General features: G+C 43.0%; 1 protein-coding gene across 3 annotated transcripts in view; it reads left to right on the top strand.

The window, feature by feature from the left end:
- raph1b (Ras association (RalGDS/AF-6) and pleckstrin homology domains 1b) overlaps nucleotides 1-14,284 on the top strand; it is a 40,216-nt gene that overhangs the window by 4,926 nt on the left and 21,006 nt on the right. For all 3 annotated transcript variants that reach the window (XM_063466599.1, XM_063466600.1, XM_063466601.1), the window contains exon 2: nucleotides 7,325-7,397. The gene's annotated coding sequence lies outside the window, so the exon portion shown is untranslated. The remainder of the gene's footprint in view (nucleotides 1-7,324; nucleotides 7,398-14,284) is intronic.

Here is a 14,284-nt window from a genome sequence, read left to right on the forward strand (position 1 = left end):
AATATATCTTACTGCAATACTCTCTGCAAAATGCTGTCACAAATATATTGTATCGGGAGTGAAGTAGTGTGATAATATCGTATCGTAGGGTGATTCCCACGGCCACAACAGTCACGGAACTGTTTGATGGATGAGATGGCTGGTCTGTGTGGATGGACAGCCTTTAGAAGTTCCTAATGCCTCTTAGACAAGAAGACAACAAAAAATGCTTCAGACGAGCGGGAGTAGTATAAATACTGTGCAAAGTGCAGACTTGGAGTGACGTATGATCTGTCTGCCCTAAAAATTACATATGGAAGGAGAAGGTGGATTTATTTCCTACTCTGCAAATTGCTTTCACATGCACTATTTTGCAAGTGAATTAAATTAAACAGTCAAATCTTTTAGCAGCGGCCCCCGGCCATGATTTCTAGCCTGGGATAAACATCAGCAGAGCCATTCAGTGTTTCCTCTCTGCTCCCCATCTGATCAGAGTTCACTTGGTTCTCATGAAGCCGTGACAGCAGCGTGCGTGTCCTCGTGGTCACGTGCATGCAGGCTTGATGTGTTTGTTTGCATTCTAGCTGATAACTGTTCAGCATAGATGTGGTTTGAGAGGTTTGAAGCGTCGCACGCAAATGCAAACAAATTTCAGCTGCACTGTGTCCCTTCACCCAGCTGTGAAATGCCTTCCTTTTGGGCCTGAAATGTTTAGATTACCTCTGTTTGGAGGAGCGCACGCCTGCTTGTACAGTTGCTTTCTAACCATCGACCTCCGGGTTACATACCAGGGAAATCCACTGAGGATCTGGGTTTATTTACCACTTGGAAAACACTAACAATAGTGGCATTACAAGACTGTCAGAGAAAACCAAGGATGTAGTTACAGCAGATACAGTGTTCTTTCTTGGAGTCTCCTTTGGGAGGTAAAGGATGGCTTTGCATTGTGAATGGAGTGTCAGATTTGTGTGTATGGTTACAGTGGCAGTTGTGGTATGTCTGAAGCATTGGAAAAAAAAAAAATCTTGCTGCAAATAGAAAATATATTCCAAACTCAGGCATGCACGCGATTTAATTTGTCATCCACTTGAGCTCCAAATAGTATTCTGCTCCAAACACACACTGTTAAAATCTGATAAGTTGGTTTCATATTAAAAGAAAATGCAAACTCGTTGCCTCAAAATGATTAAATAACAGCAACACTGCACACCCAAGGGAGAAGGGAGACAGAGAGACGGACAGTTGAGATCTTGTTGCTTAATGACATTTTAGCATAATAGAACGTACTTTGCTTTTACCAGGGGGCATGCACCAAATAACATTTAACTTTATTTAAATGCAGCCCTGAATCATTTAAATATCTTAATTGAATTGAAGTTTATTTATAGACCACTTTTCACAGACATGTACTCACAAAGTGCTGTAGAATTAAAATAATAATTTAGGAATAATAACATTAAAATGTAACAGAAAATCAGAATAGAGTTGATAGCTTAAACACGTAGATTGATATCAGATGAGCAAGTATAACAGTTTGAGCTTTGTGACACTGCATGTTATCCTGCTAGAGGCAGCTGTAAGAAGATGAGTGGTAATAAAGGGATGGACTTGGTCAGCAGCAACACTCAGGTAGGTTATGATGCTTAAATGATGCTCAGCTGCTATAGGGCCCCAAAATGTGTGAAAAAAATATCCCCTACACCAATATACTGTCACCTTCAGCCTGAACTGTTGATACAAGCCGGGATGGATTTGTTGTTTATGCCAAATTCTGACCCTATCGTCTGAGTGTCTCTGTAGAAATCAACTCATCAGACTAGGCAACGTTTTATTTCATTATCCAGTTTTGGTGAGCCTGTGTAAACTGTAGCCTCAGTTTCCTGCTCTTAGCTGATAGGAGTGGCACCCAGTGTGCTCTTCTGTTGCTTTAGCACATCTGCTTCAAAGCTGAACACGTTGTGAGTTTAGACGCTCTTCTGCTTACCTTGGTTGTAGCAAGTGGTTTTTTGGACCTCTGACATAAATTTTCAGCCAGAGAACTGGCTGGGTATTTGTTTTTGTTTTTTTCTGACCATCCTTTGAGAATGCTAGAGATAGATTCAGCTGCTACCATGTGATTGGCTAATTAGCTATTTGCATTAACAAGCAGTTTAACAGGTTTACCTGACAAAGTGGTTGCATAGACTTGGAAAGTATCACTATGAATAGCTTAATTAGTTTTTAGAAAGTTTTGCAATATTTACATTTGGTGTTAAGAGATCATAAACTCAGGTTTTCTTCTGTTCCTGTGACCCATACACCGTACGAGTACAAGAACAATGGGTTTATAATAATTGTGAACATTTGGTGGCCTGTTGCTAAGCTGAACTCTCACAAACACAAAAACCGCAGTACAAATCCTGAGAAATCAAAGTCTAAACACAACATAAATAACATCATGATTACAGCACTACTAAATTATAAATTTAAAGTTAAACATTAACAGACTCACAAGTCTCTGCTCTTGCAGAAGAGTTCTGTACAGTCAGGCAAAAGTTATTGAACGAAACATGTATTTACAGCTAAGCTGCTCAGTTTGTGGGCAAAAAGTTCACATAGGCATTAGTTAAGTGGAACCCACTAGTTTATATTAAGTAAGGATATTGTTTGCATTTAGAGTGTACATACAGTAAAAGCAGAAACAGATGCACCCCTACATTATTGAAATGCTCCAACTCTTTCAAGTGTTTCTGTTCAAGCCGCAAACAAGCAGCGCAGCAAAAACTGGGGCTTAAAAGTCCTGCTTTACCATTAAATATGCACTGTAGCCTACTTTCCCTTCTCAGATGTTGTAGCTACACCCTCCTCCGTAATCATGAAAGTTACCCCAGCTCATGTCTTTTTAGTAAGTAACTACTCTCTGCAAGTGGTACTTACAAAAGGACTGGAAAGCAGCCTGTCCTTGTCTCATTGCCACAGGGCTCACCACACATCCCCGTGACACTTACTTCACAATTATACAGGCTGCCAAAAAGACTTTGGGAAGTCAAAGAAACACCTGTGAGGAAGAGAGTTGAAGGAGAGAAGTAGCATATGGAGGAAGAAGACAGATGAGAGGGGTTCATGAGAACCTATAAAATATTGTTCTGTGGAGCTGATGTCATATGAAATACAACAGCCTGGAAACACTGAGGTCAGTCTTCCTATCCTCGCGTCCTTTGCCAATGTCTGGAAGTCACACTTTTTCACAACGCTTGGCTTCAGTTTCTGCATTACTGTACCGACTGATCTTGGCAGGCTGCTCCATTTTTTCCTCCTTTTTTGTGCGTGTTAACATCAGGGTTCATGTAGGACACTGAAGGAATCTAGAGTTTCAGTTAGTAACTGCAGTGACCTACAACTACAGCGCAGTGAGTGAAAACAGCCGTGCTCTGTGCAGTAAAAGTGGATTGACACATTTTTCTGAGAGAATCCCCGGACGGTTAGTCAAACCTACAGGCTTAATCTCACAAAATAACGTGTGTGTGTGTGGGTGCTTGTGTGACTGCCTCTTGGCAAATCTCATTCACTAATACCCTGGCAGCTCAGCAAGGGAGCGCAAGCGCCTATTGACTGCATCTCTGGGTTAAGTTTGTGGCTGAGTAGCTTGCTAATCTCTCTCTGCTCTGTTGATCTTCACTCTCTAGAGAGTCCTGATTATTTTGACCCACGTGCCACACAGTCAACCATACTCGGTGTATGAGTCGAGAGCTGCCCCTGAGATTGTCACCGCGACATGCCTTTGGGGTGACGGGGAGGGTCACTGTCATGTTTGATTTGTCAGCTTCACCCCTCACTGCTTTTTGGTGATCCCCATCAAGAGATTATTCAGATGAAATGGTGTAAATAAGAAGTGAGATTTCAGGCTTTAAGCTGATCAGCTGTGATCAAGCTGTGCTAATGATGAAGTCTGAGAGCTCGACACACGGATTTGTTTGCACTTAAATGACAAGTGAGCAAAAACACTTTGAAACAAAGGACCATTTTGATCCAGCTGTGCGCTAACACAAGAGGCATTTCATCGTGTAATTCTGTATGTGTGTGAGTGTTACATTACATTTGCCAATAAACCCTGTTGGCAGCTAGCCAGCCAGTGGGACCTCCATCAGATCCCAGTGGCCATCGTGGGAACATTCCTGACGCAGCGTTATTCCATAATTCCCACCATGTGTGGTTTTTCCAGAGCCCAGTGCTCACTGCATGGGCCGTGGAGAATCCCACAGAGGAGAGGAGATCAGCTCCTTGTAATTGCAACCAGACTTGGCTGTGTGTGAGTGGGTATTGCTAAAGAAGCCTGTGAATGATAGTAACCACTGGGAAAAGCTGCTAAGCAGGGCAGGTTGTGTTTCTAGCTTCAGTAGAGTCTTGGTGCTGTAATTTGAATAAGGATTTAGCTGTTTAAATAGGAAAAAGTAAAATTAGGGACCCACATGGGTAGTATTTTAATATTAGAAAGCGGTCTTCCCAGCGCCCTGTACCGAGAGTAAAAGGGTGATATGAATAGAGTTTTGAAGGTAGTAAGAAGGTAATTTGAGGGTTTGTTTTTTTTCTTTCCCAGCCTCGGCTGACATAAAAGTTGTAATTTTAGTCCTGACCCACTAAGGAGGTCATGTTGCCCTCTGTGCAAGAAGGAAAGCAGCTACTTCTCAGAATTGCACTTGACTTGGTATAACTGCATTGCATTGATCATTACTAATGCCTTCCCGGTGAGAATCGGCATTGGATCGAACCATGAAGGCAGATGGTTGATTGTTCATCTGCCCTCACAAGAACACTCGGGGTCCTTATCTTGTTTTGAGATCAGATGAAGTTGTGTATCTATTCTGTGTCGCAACAGTTAAATTTGAGACAGTAAATCCATTTTCCAGAAAATGGTTTGTCATCCAACCCACATGAATGAGCCTAATGCTTTAAAAAAACAACAATTAATCTCTAGTTTGTATTGTGTCACCTTGACATTTTGTTTGTGAAGCTGAGATTAGGTGAGCTGATAGGTCAGCGTGTGATTATGTACCACTACAAACAGAGCAGATGGGGCCTGACTAGTGAGACACACAGCAAATTCTGGATACCAATGCGATGTATTAATCTTATGTTAAAGTTAAGGTTTTTACACTGGATAGAGTGCTGCTTTAAGTGTAGTGGTGTTGTTTTGTCAACACCATTCGGCTGTTTAAATATGACACAAGTTTGCATGTAGTCCTCCAAAACTTTGAACAGTCTGCTTCAGCGGTCTTTGTGCGTCAAAGTTTGTGTGTCAGAGTCAGATTGTTGCTCATGCTGGAGTCACAGATTGTGGATTTGATATAGTTACCAAGAAGCGTAGTGCACATGTGTCATGCATTTATCCCTGCCCTCTAACTCATTCGCCCGCTTGCTCATTTCACCTACAACAATCTGAGTCTTTATTTCCTGCTGTGACATCATCCCTCCGTGCTCTCCAACTGCACTGCCCTTCTTCCCACTTCCTGGCCCGACAGGAAATAAGCCGCCCCAGAGGAGTGCTGCTAATCGGGGAAGTGTGGGTGGACAAGGACACACCTGTGTCCACTACACTGGACTCTGTGTTTCCCCTCAGTCTGTTGTTGAATGGGGCACCAGAGTAAAGCACATAAAAAATAATGAAAGAAAAAAAAATCTGCTGATGTTGTTGACAGTGAGACACAGAGCACCTTTTTTGGGGCAGTTGTGGGGTTTTTTTGTAGTGCCCGGTTAACAACTTGAGTTTCCAGTCAAAAGAAGAAAGTGTTGCTTGGTAATTACTAGTTTGTTTGTTGGGGGGGTTTCTTTGTTTGCTTTTTTTAATACACTGGGTCCATAAATGCGCACTTACCTGACCATTTTATACCTCTCATAGCAACATCTGTTTAAATGCGTGGTTCAACTCTACAACAACACTGTCTGTTCACATCAGAAAGACCCTCCTCTTCCTCCTCCATACAGTGCCTCTCCATCATAACTTGGTCATGTTTGTCTGTGCATGTGACGCAGGCCTGCCTTTGTTTTCAGCCATGGAGCAGCTGCCCCACCGGCCGCCGCGCTGTTGTGACTGAAACAAGTGTGTGTGTCCCCTGCAGCTGCACAGGCCCGTGTGTCACTGCCGCACCTGTTCAATGGCCCTGTGTTGACTGAGTGATATCACATGTCGACTGTGTGCAAATTACACAGAAATGGTGGGGGGAGGGTGATCTGTAATTTGAGCAGGCAATATTTTTTTTTTTATTGTTTGTTTGTTTGTTTGTTTGTCTTTTTAAGATGCAGGTGTCAGTAATGCCGTGCATGTGAACAACGGACCCGTAAGATCTTTTATCCCCTTTAACACTCTTCTCTCGTTACATGAAGTCTGTTTGCTGTAAAAACACACACACACAGTTACACAGGCCAGGTTTTTTCTTCTTTCTTTTTTTGCTCCCGGGAGGGGCCACATGCTGTGGCTCAACAACAGTTGGTGCGTAGAAAAACGAAGGAACAGCTGAGACCAGCGGGAATAGCCATAACATCAGCTGCCAGCGCACACACACACACACAGAGTAAATGCACACCAATATATAGCATTTATATTTCCTGTCTTGGTCAGCATGTTCTAACCTTATACTACCATTATTTTTCATTGTCAGATTATGATTCAACATCTAGATTGATTTTTAGATCTTAAAAAAGGGGAAAAAAATGGGCTGGTGTGACTCAGCGGTGTTGCGAATGAAATAGTTAAAGCCTAGTCAGCGTTATCGCCGGTGACTGGTGAGTCACAGTCGGTGCACACCTAAGAGTTTTGACAAGGTTTCTACTCTGATTCATGCTGTGAAATGATTAGCCTGTGGCGGTTAGACATGCTTATTAGGTTTTAGCTGCACGCGTGCGTTCATGCGTGTGCTGGCGGAAAATGCTTTGTAGTAAAATGAAGACGGCCTCCACAGCTCAGATGTCACATTGTTAATCTCGCCATAATGATGGAGAGAGTTTATAATGGAGAGCGAACCGCACTTGATTGCTTTCAGAGCTTTATGATAAGTGTCTCTCTGGCCACGCGCGGCGTTTAAGTCTGTGCTTGGTTAAATCGCTCGCTCTCGAGCACCCTCCGTAGTTAATCCCCTGCATTCTTGTGACAGTGAAATCAGCCTGCTCGTCTCCAGCTGCTGGCAGCCGTGCCTCTCGATCCTCCTGCAGCGCAGTGAAAGCAATAGGAGGCGATCCACAAGTTTGGGGTTTCACTGACTAATAGCTTTCGATGAGGTGACCAAAAGCGGGGATTGTTTTTTGCCATCGCAACGCAAAATAGGCACTAAATCATATCTAATGGATTTTCTTCTTCTCTTTGTTTCCACAGCCCCAGAGTGAAGTGGCAGTGTCATCTGACCTTTAACCTCAATAGAAAGAAAGAAAGAAAAGCCACTTCAGAGGTAAGACTTCCTGTAAAGCAGAGTGACTACTTTTTGTGGGTTATAAACTCTTGAGTGTAGGAAAAAGGAAAAACTGTTATTGACGCTGCTGCCAGTAAGCTTTGCGAAACCTCTTTGCACACATCACACACACAGATTGTTGTTTTTTGTGTTGGTGTAGCAAACTCAAAGAGAAGTTCTATTTAAGGTGGTTTCAAATGCCTGTTTTATTGCAGTGCCCCTGACATGCATGTCTGGCGCACCATGTGCTCAAACCATCATATCGCCTGTCGTGTCACTGGTTTACAGTTTTTTCTAAGTTAACAGTGTGGATCCATGTTTATTTCGCAAAGCTGGAGCAAGTGGGGGTGCACGGAGGGAGGCTTTGCCCCTCCTCGAAGCCTTGATTCAGAGGACCTTGAAAATCAAAGCCAAATCAAAGAGAAGTAAAGCCTCGGAGGATCTTGTCAGGGGAGAGTCTTCCTCGCCGAAGGAGATAATTCCCGATTTAAGTGGAACCATGTGATTCGAGCCGCGGCTGGGGTCTGTAGTAAGAGATGCTCCTCACATTGAGCTTTTATTTCTCTCACTGTTGCAGATCTGTGTTGAATTTGCAATCTGTGGTCTCAAAAGTTTCCACTCTAATTTACACTGAGGATGTTGACTTTACTCTCCCACCCCCACAGATCAAGTACTGTACTTATTTTCTGAAAAGTTGCACGTATGCAAACTAATCTATTTTTAGCTACTGTGTTAACCACACAGATGTTAGTAAATGCACAGATGACTACAGACATTCACACCTCTGATTTTTTTTCCATAACACACTGGAATAAAACAACAAGATCCAGGAAGTTTAAGAACAGCTTTGTGAGGGGGAAAAAAGAAAAAGAAAAGCCACTCTGCAAATATTACGGCTTGCTGGCTGCTATTTTCCAGACTGGTTTTTATTATTTTTGTTTATTGAAGTGATTCACAAAAACAAGCTAATTCAAATCTTCTGGTCCCAGTCTGGTTGGGTTATTGTTGGTTGCAGATGATTTTTGCTAGAGTGGGACGCAGGACAGAAACAATCTCCTCTTTGTTGATGCTGTTATTTGTACAGTAATGCCCTTTATCCACTCATGGCACTGTCTATTACCTGAAGCCCTTCCAAATTTAGTACCTAATGTGTTTTCCATTTGTCCAAAGGATTGCATACAGTGTTCCTATTCATGTTTTTTTTTTTTTTTTTTTTTTTTTAAATCAGATGTGAAAAGAGAGGTCTGGTCAATGTATTTAAAAAATGAAAAAATGTCTAAACAAAAAAAGGGAGGAAAATGTGAAGAGAGAAAGAGCCAGACACACAAATGTATGTGTGTGTGAGGGAGCTGGAGCTGGATATTTAAGAGGGACCCTTGCAGAGATGCAGCCTGGGGCCTAAAGAAGGAAGTGTCCTCGCCCTGGAATTAAACTGTTCCAGGAAGTAGGGATGCTTTTGTGTCTGTCAGGGAGTGGTGACACAGTGTGTGTCACTGTCTTGTGTTTAGAGTGGGGCTGCCTCTAAAGTTGACACTCAGCTGTCAGTTTCCTTCCAACATGTCCATCACGCGCTTTGGGGGCACGGTTAACGAGTGATTGTTCTGGGTCACTGTTGTCTTGGCAACGCCTTTGTGGAAGCACCGGATGTTCTTAAAAAGAAACGTCCTTGAAACAGTCTCTCCGACTTGTCCCAAAGACATGCGAGCTGCAGCCACTGAGACATCTCGGAAATGAAAAAAATTATTTAAACGTCTGCGCGTTAATGACACAGCAGGAATGCAGGAGCTGGCGTGCCAGGAAGAGGGGTCTGTCTCATGCGTTTGCACACCAGCTGCAGGGGTTATGGACAGAAGCAAAGACCAAGAAGCAAACACCAAGGGAGACATGGGAAATGTAGTAACGGAGGAAGTCATTCCCAGCTGCCAGTGGGGTGTGGGCATGCATATGTATTTTTTTTCTCAGCCTTCATGCAGGGTGCATCACACATGGCTGGTTTGTGTGTCTGTGTGTGTTTTAGCATGTGGTGTTCGTGCAGTTTGTTGCACCCGCTGTGGGCTTTTTTTTATTCCCTAACAGGTGGCAGATGTAAACATACTGTTCAGCTTGACCGAGTAAGCAAATGATAATGAAGAGGGAAAAATGATTGGCACTATAATGATTTCATTTGTCTAAAGTGGATGATTTAATTATGGAAATATACTTAAATAAGGCTTTTGCATATATCCATTTTCATTTTGGAGCCTGGGGTTCTTTGGGGGGGCATCTTCATCTATTTTCATCAAAAATGGTTGGTTGTAGACAGCAGGCAATATGTTTGAGGTTTTTTTTCCCTTTACTTCACCAAAATGCTCATTTCTGGTTTTGTATTTTTGTTTTTTCACTCTACTTGAATAGTAGAAGAGTAGAAGCATCAGAAACCAAGTGTTTAGAGCATTCTGAAGGCTGACGTTTTGGCATTGGCGGATAATCGGCCCATAATTAATTACATAAGTAAGAATTATTGTTATATTCTGCTGGAAGGGCCTTAAAGAATACCTCTAGGATATAGTGTGGCATTAAAAACTCCTAAATGTAACTGTGAGGAGTCCTCAGAAAGTTTGAAACGGTGCTACTCTTGATGAGTTCATGATGCAAACACACCCCTCTTTATTGAAATGACTTGCCCCAGGTTCATATTTGTGTCTGAGCAAGCACAAAATAAGACTTTGCATGCAATGCCAACCAGCGAGCATCAATTCAACCAAAAGAAAACAAGAGAAGGAAATCGGTAGAGTGTTTACGCCGTTGCTTTGCAGCTCTTTATATGCTACCAGATCAATGGGTCTCATCTATTTTTTAAGCACTGCCTGTTTGTTTTTTGTTTTTTAATGTCTGGCTTATACTTCTCGACTCGTCGGCCTCTGCTGTCTGCTGCTGCAGTGCTGCATCATGTTTTACAAAGTTTGTGTGGGTGTGTATGAGCCCACTGCAGCAGACCACCTGAGCCCCTTCATCTGTCTGTGTGTGTGTGTGGTTGGAAGTGTTGGACGTAACCTGATCTCTTGAGGGAATGGACAAGACTATCGATTTCACATTTGGGCCGATGCCCTGAAGGAAGCAGGGACGCTGACACATCGTTGCTGTGTTTCTGTGTAAGGGAGGGTGACACAGACAAATACGAAGAGACTTGCCCATGTGCGTGCTCGCTGCTTCAAAGTGACGTCAGCTTTTTCACCAAGCGCATAAATGACTATATTATGAAATGCTGATAGACTGTATGCTTTGTGGTCATGGCTACAAACAGATGTTCAAACACTGTACTAACAATGTAGGTTGTTACAGTGTATGTGAGGCCTGTCAGCACAGAGATGTGCGTGTGTGCTTGTGTGTTGCCATGGCAGTTTCTCTTTGAATAGATGCAGGGCAGCTGAAATTTGGCTCGCTCTGATGCTGGTGAGCTGTTGAGTCCTCGCACCTTACCGCCCACCAGTGTGACCGTGCATTTTCACACTCCCTCTCTTTTCTAGTCTCACTTTCTCCTGCTCTTCCTCTCTCCATCTGTCTGCTTCTGACATCCTCCCCATCTTTCTCCTCTCTCTGTCCCCCATCTCTTTCTCTGCCCCTCCTTCCTAACTGGCTGCGTAGGCCAGAGTGGTTGAGTGATCCTGAATGCACTCAAGCGTGTGTGTGCGTGTGTGTGTGTGTGTTTCTTCCCTGCTTACAAGCTGTTGCTCGTGCTTGACTAATGACATGGGAGCTGTTGTTTCGGCCAGCCCCCCCTCCACAATCTAATAGCTGGCTCCGTTCCTCCATTATTATTGTACCCATCCATCATTCCTTCTCTGCTCTCTCTCCAGCCTGTTAACTATCTCATATCACCCCCCCCCCCCCAACCAACCAAGTAGTCCGTCCCCTTGATGTGCTTGCTTTCATGTGACACATGCCACTTCTTATTCGTGTTCTGTTTTTACTTATGTTTACAGGACTGTCTCAACATTTGAGACAATGCTGAGATTTTGGTGCACATTTCCATCAACGCTATCTTGTGTTTAGTGCTGCTGTAGTCGTGTGTGAAAGAAGGCTGTAGCCACTATGATGCCCCACCAGTTTTAAAGCCTAAAATTTACCATTATCTACACAGGCCGTAGATTTAACATACAAGCGCAAGTTTACTTTTTTTTACATTTATTTTAGGAATTTACAGCTTGAATACAGGCGTTAGGATGACTCAGGGCAAAATATGAAAAAAATACTTCATTAAAAACAACAATATAGAACGTAATGATGTGGTAGTCTAACCTTACACATCTGGCAGTGCTGACGAATCAATCGACAGCAGGCGGTGGCAGTGTTAGTTTCATTTTCAGGTATTACTGGTGCTGCTGGTCATGACATCAGTATGTAAACACTCCTTGTGTAGCATAAAACAGAAACTATCACAAGTGAGGCTTATTTCTATTTTGGCATGGCTCTTACTTTAATGTATCTTCCTTGTGTAGTGTACAGCTTTGAGTGTTCCCCATGCCACAAATAAGGAATGAGCTCCACCCTTACTGTATGTCCCTCACCCCTTCTTAAATTAAACCTGTAATCATCTTGTCACAAGCTTTCTTCATTAACCTTTAGGGCTGCAGCCACGCTAAATTTCCCCATTCATCATGGGCAAACAAGCACAGTGTGTTATGTCGTTTTCTGAGTCAGACATCACAGGCTACTACAGGTCAGCCAAGGCTGACAAACCAGCCACACCTAGTTGGACTTTTGGTCCAGCCACTCCCTTGTTCAAAGAGTTCTTTTACTGGCACTTAGAAGTTTCCACTTTTCCTTCTTTTTACTTGCATAATGCCCACATGTTGACGCAGGGATGGCAGCTTCTGGCTTTCATTTCTCGTCTCCTGGTGTGACTTTGTATATGAAGGGAGGGGACCAGGGGGAAAAAAGGCAAGGCAGGGACAGAAAGCAGGGATGGGAGTGGAAATGAGCAAATAATCACCATCTGCATGGCAAATGCAAGCCTGGAAATGACACGCGCTCACACATTTACAAAGAGATCGTATCTATTTTTTATATCTTAAAGGTAGTGAAACCAAGCATTTGTCTGCTCCACGCTTTGTTCTTTGACAGAAGACCTTATTTCAACTGTCAAGCCACAAACAAGATTACAAGACGCGCTCGAAAGCGCCTATTGCCTTCAAACGGCTACAGGATGTCATTATGATATTTTGACACTTGGCTTTTCAGCGTGGTGTTTTTACTGTGATGACACAAACACATGCATGTGTGAAAGGTGAATCATAGTCAGACAGGTTAGAAGTGCAGCTTGCACCAGGTGATGGTCTGACATGACAAAAAGAAGAGATGAGGGGGAGAAGATCAGAGATGAATGCATTAGAGGTCACGGACTTTAGTGCATTAAAGCTGTCATTTATTTTAAAGGAGTGGGTGATGTTCAGAAACATTCAATTAACGTGTAGTTTCCCTTTGTAAGCACCAAGAGTTTTCAAATGAGCTGTATTACATGGAACAGACGGGCCTTACAACTGCTGGATTTTTAACAAGGAAGGCGATCACCAGGAAACCTGCATGAGGCTGTTTTTGTGTTTATAGATTTGCATGTTTTTATACACTACAGTGCTAGAATATACAGCACTTATTTTATAAATACATTGCTAAAAAAAGCACAGGAGACAGAGATTCCAGGAGACAGGCATTTACTTTAGGAGAGCCTGACAGGACCGTACAAGACCCTTAACTGATCATTAGGACCGCTGTCTGCTCCTTAGTGCAAGGAGGAACAGGATGAGCACTGCAAGAGCTACAAGATGACCTCCAGCAAGATGCTGGTGTGACTGTCTCTGACCAAACAATCAGTAGCAGGGCAGCCTGAGGGCTTGACTTCCTCTTATGGGCCCTATGCTCACTGCCTGGCACCATGGGGTTTGATTTTTAGAATGTCTTTGAATTCAGCCCTCTGTAGGTTGATAATTTTAATTTCCATTAACTGATGTGGTATCCTTTCATTTCTAAGAGATTACCCAATCCATATCAATATAAATAAGGTGGATTTAAAAATGGCCTCTCAGATGTGCACAATCACATGGTTTTGTGTTTGTTTTTCCCTCTAGATTCCCTCACTTTTTTTCCACACACTACATTCCCCAGAGGTTATCAGCAGCATTTACAGCACTGGGACATGCATTAATATTCCCAGGTCCGATGACCGACTGTGTTTGGAGCTATTCCTGTCTATGGGTGTTGTAGATGCTTTGCCTGCTTCCTCTGTTTCAGCTTTGTTTGCATCTGCCCCCAGAGACCTTTATCGGCATGAGCATTTTGTGTCCCATTAAACTCTCAAGAATTCCCACTCTCCATTTAGAGCCAAGCACCACCACAGTGTGGGCATCGCAGAAATTCAGAGTTTGTTATTGCCACGCTGTTTCTGGTTTTATTGCCTCATGTTTCTCATTTTGGCATATTTTGAAATGGTGATATAATGTGTTGAGAATATTTTTAGATGAGAGGTGTCAGACACTGGCGTTAAGCTATTTTTGCAAAAATCGTTTGAGAGAAGAGAAAAATAGCGGTGAGGAATAGGTGGCTTTGGAGATGACCCCTACACTCCTCACTGCAACATTTCAGCACACATACAGTTGAGGCTTGGTGGAGTTTTTTGTCCAAAAATAGCATATTTAGAAGTACTTGGGGAAACATTCAGTCAGTGGAGTATCTGGTCACAACAGTGTTTACACAGCTCGAGTCATTTTCCACCTCCCAGCCCTCTGACTTCCTGTGCGATGGAAATATGAAAACCTTTATTTGTAACTCAAATGTTGAGAGTAGTTGATCATTTGTATATCGACTGCAGGCAGAACAGGTGCTGCTGAAGCTGTCGGTGCATTACAGTCGGC

Source organism: Pelmatolapia mariae, linkage group LG23 (assembly GCF_036321145.2).
Source record: "Pelmatolapia mariae isolate MD_Pm_ZW linkage group LG23, Pm_UMD_F_2, whole genome shotgun sequence".
NCBI classification, from domain to species: Eukaryota; Metazoa; Chordata; class Actinopteri; order Cichliformes; family Cichlidae; genus Pelmatolapia; species Pelmatolapia mariae.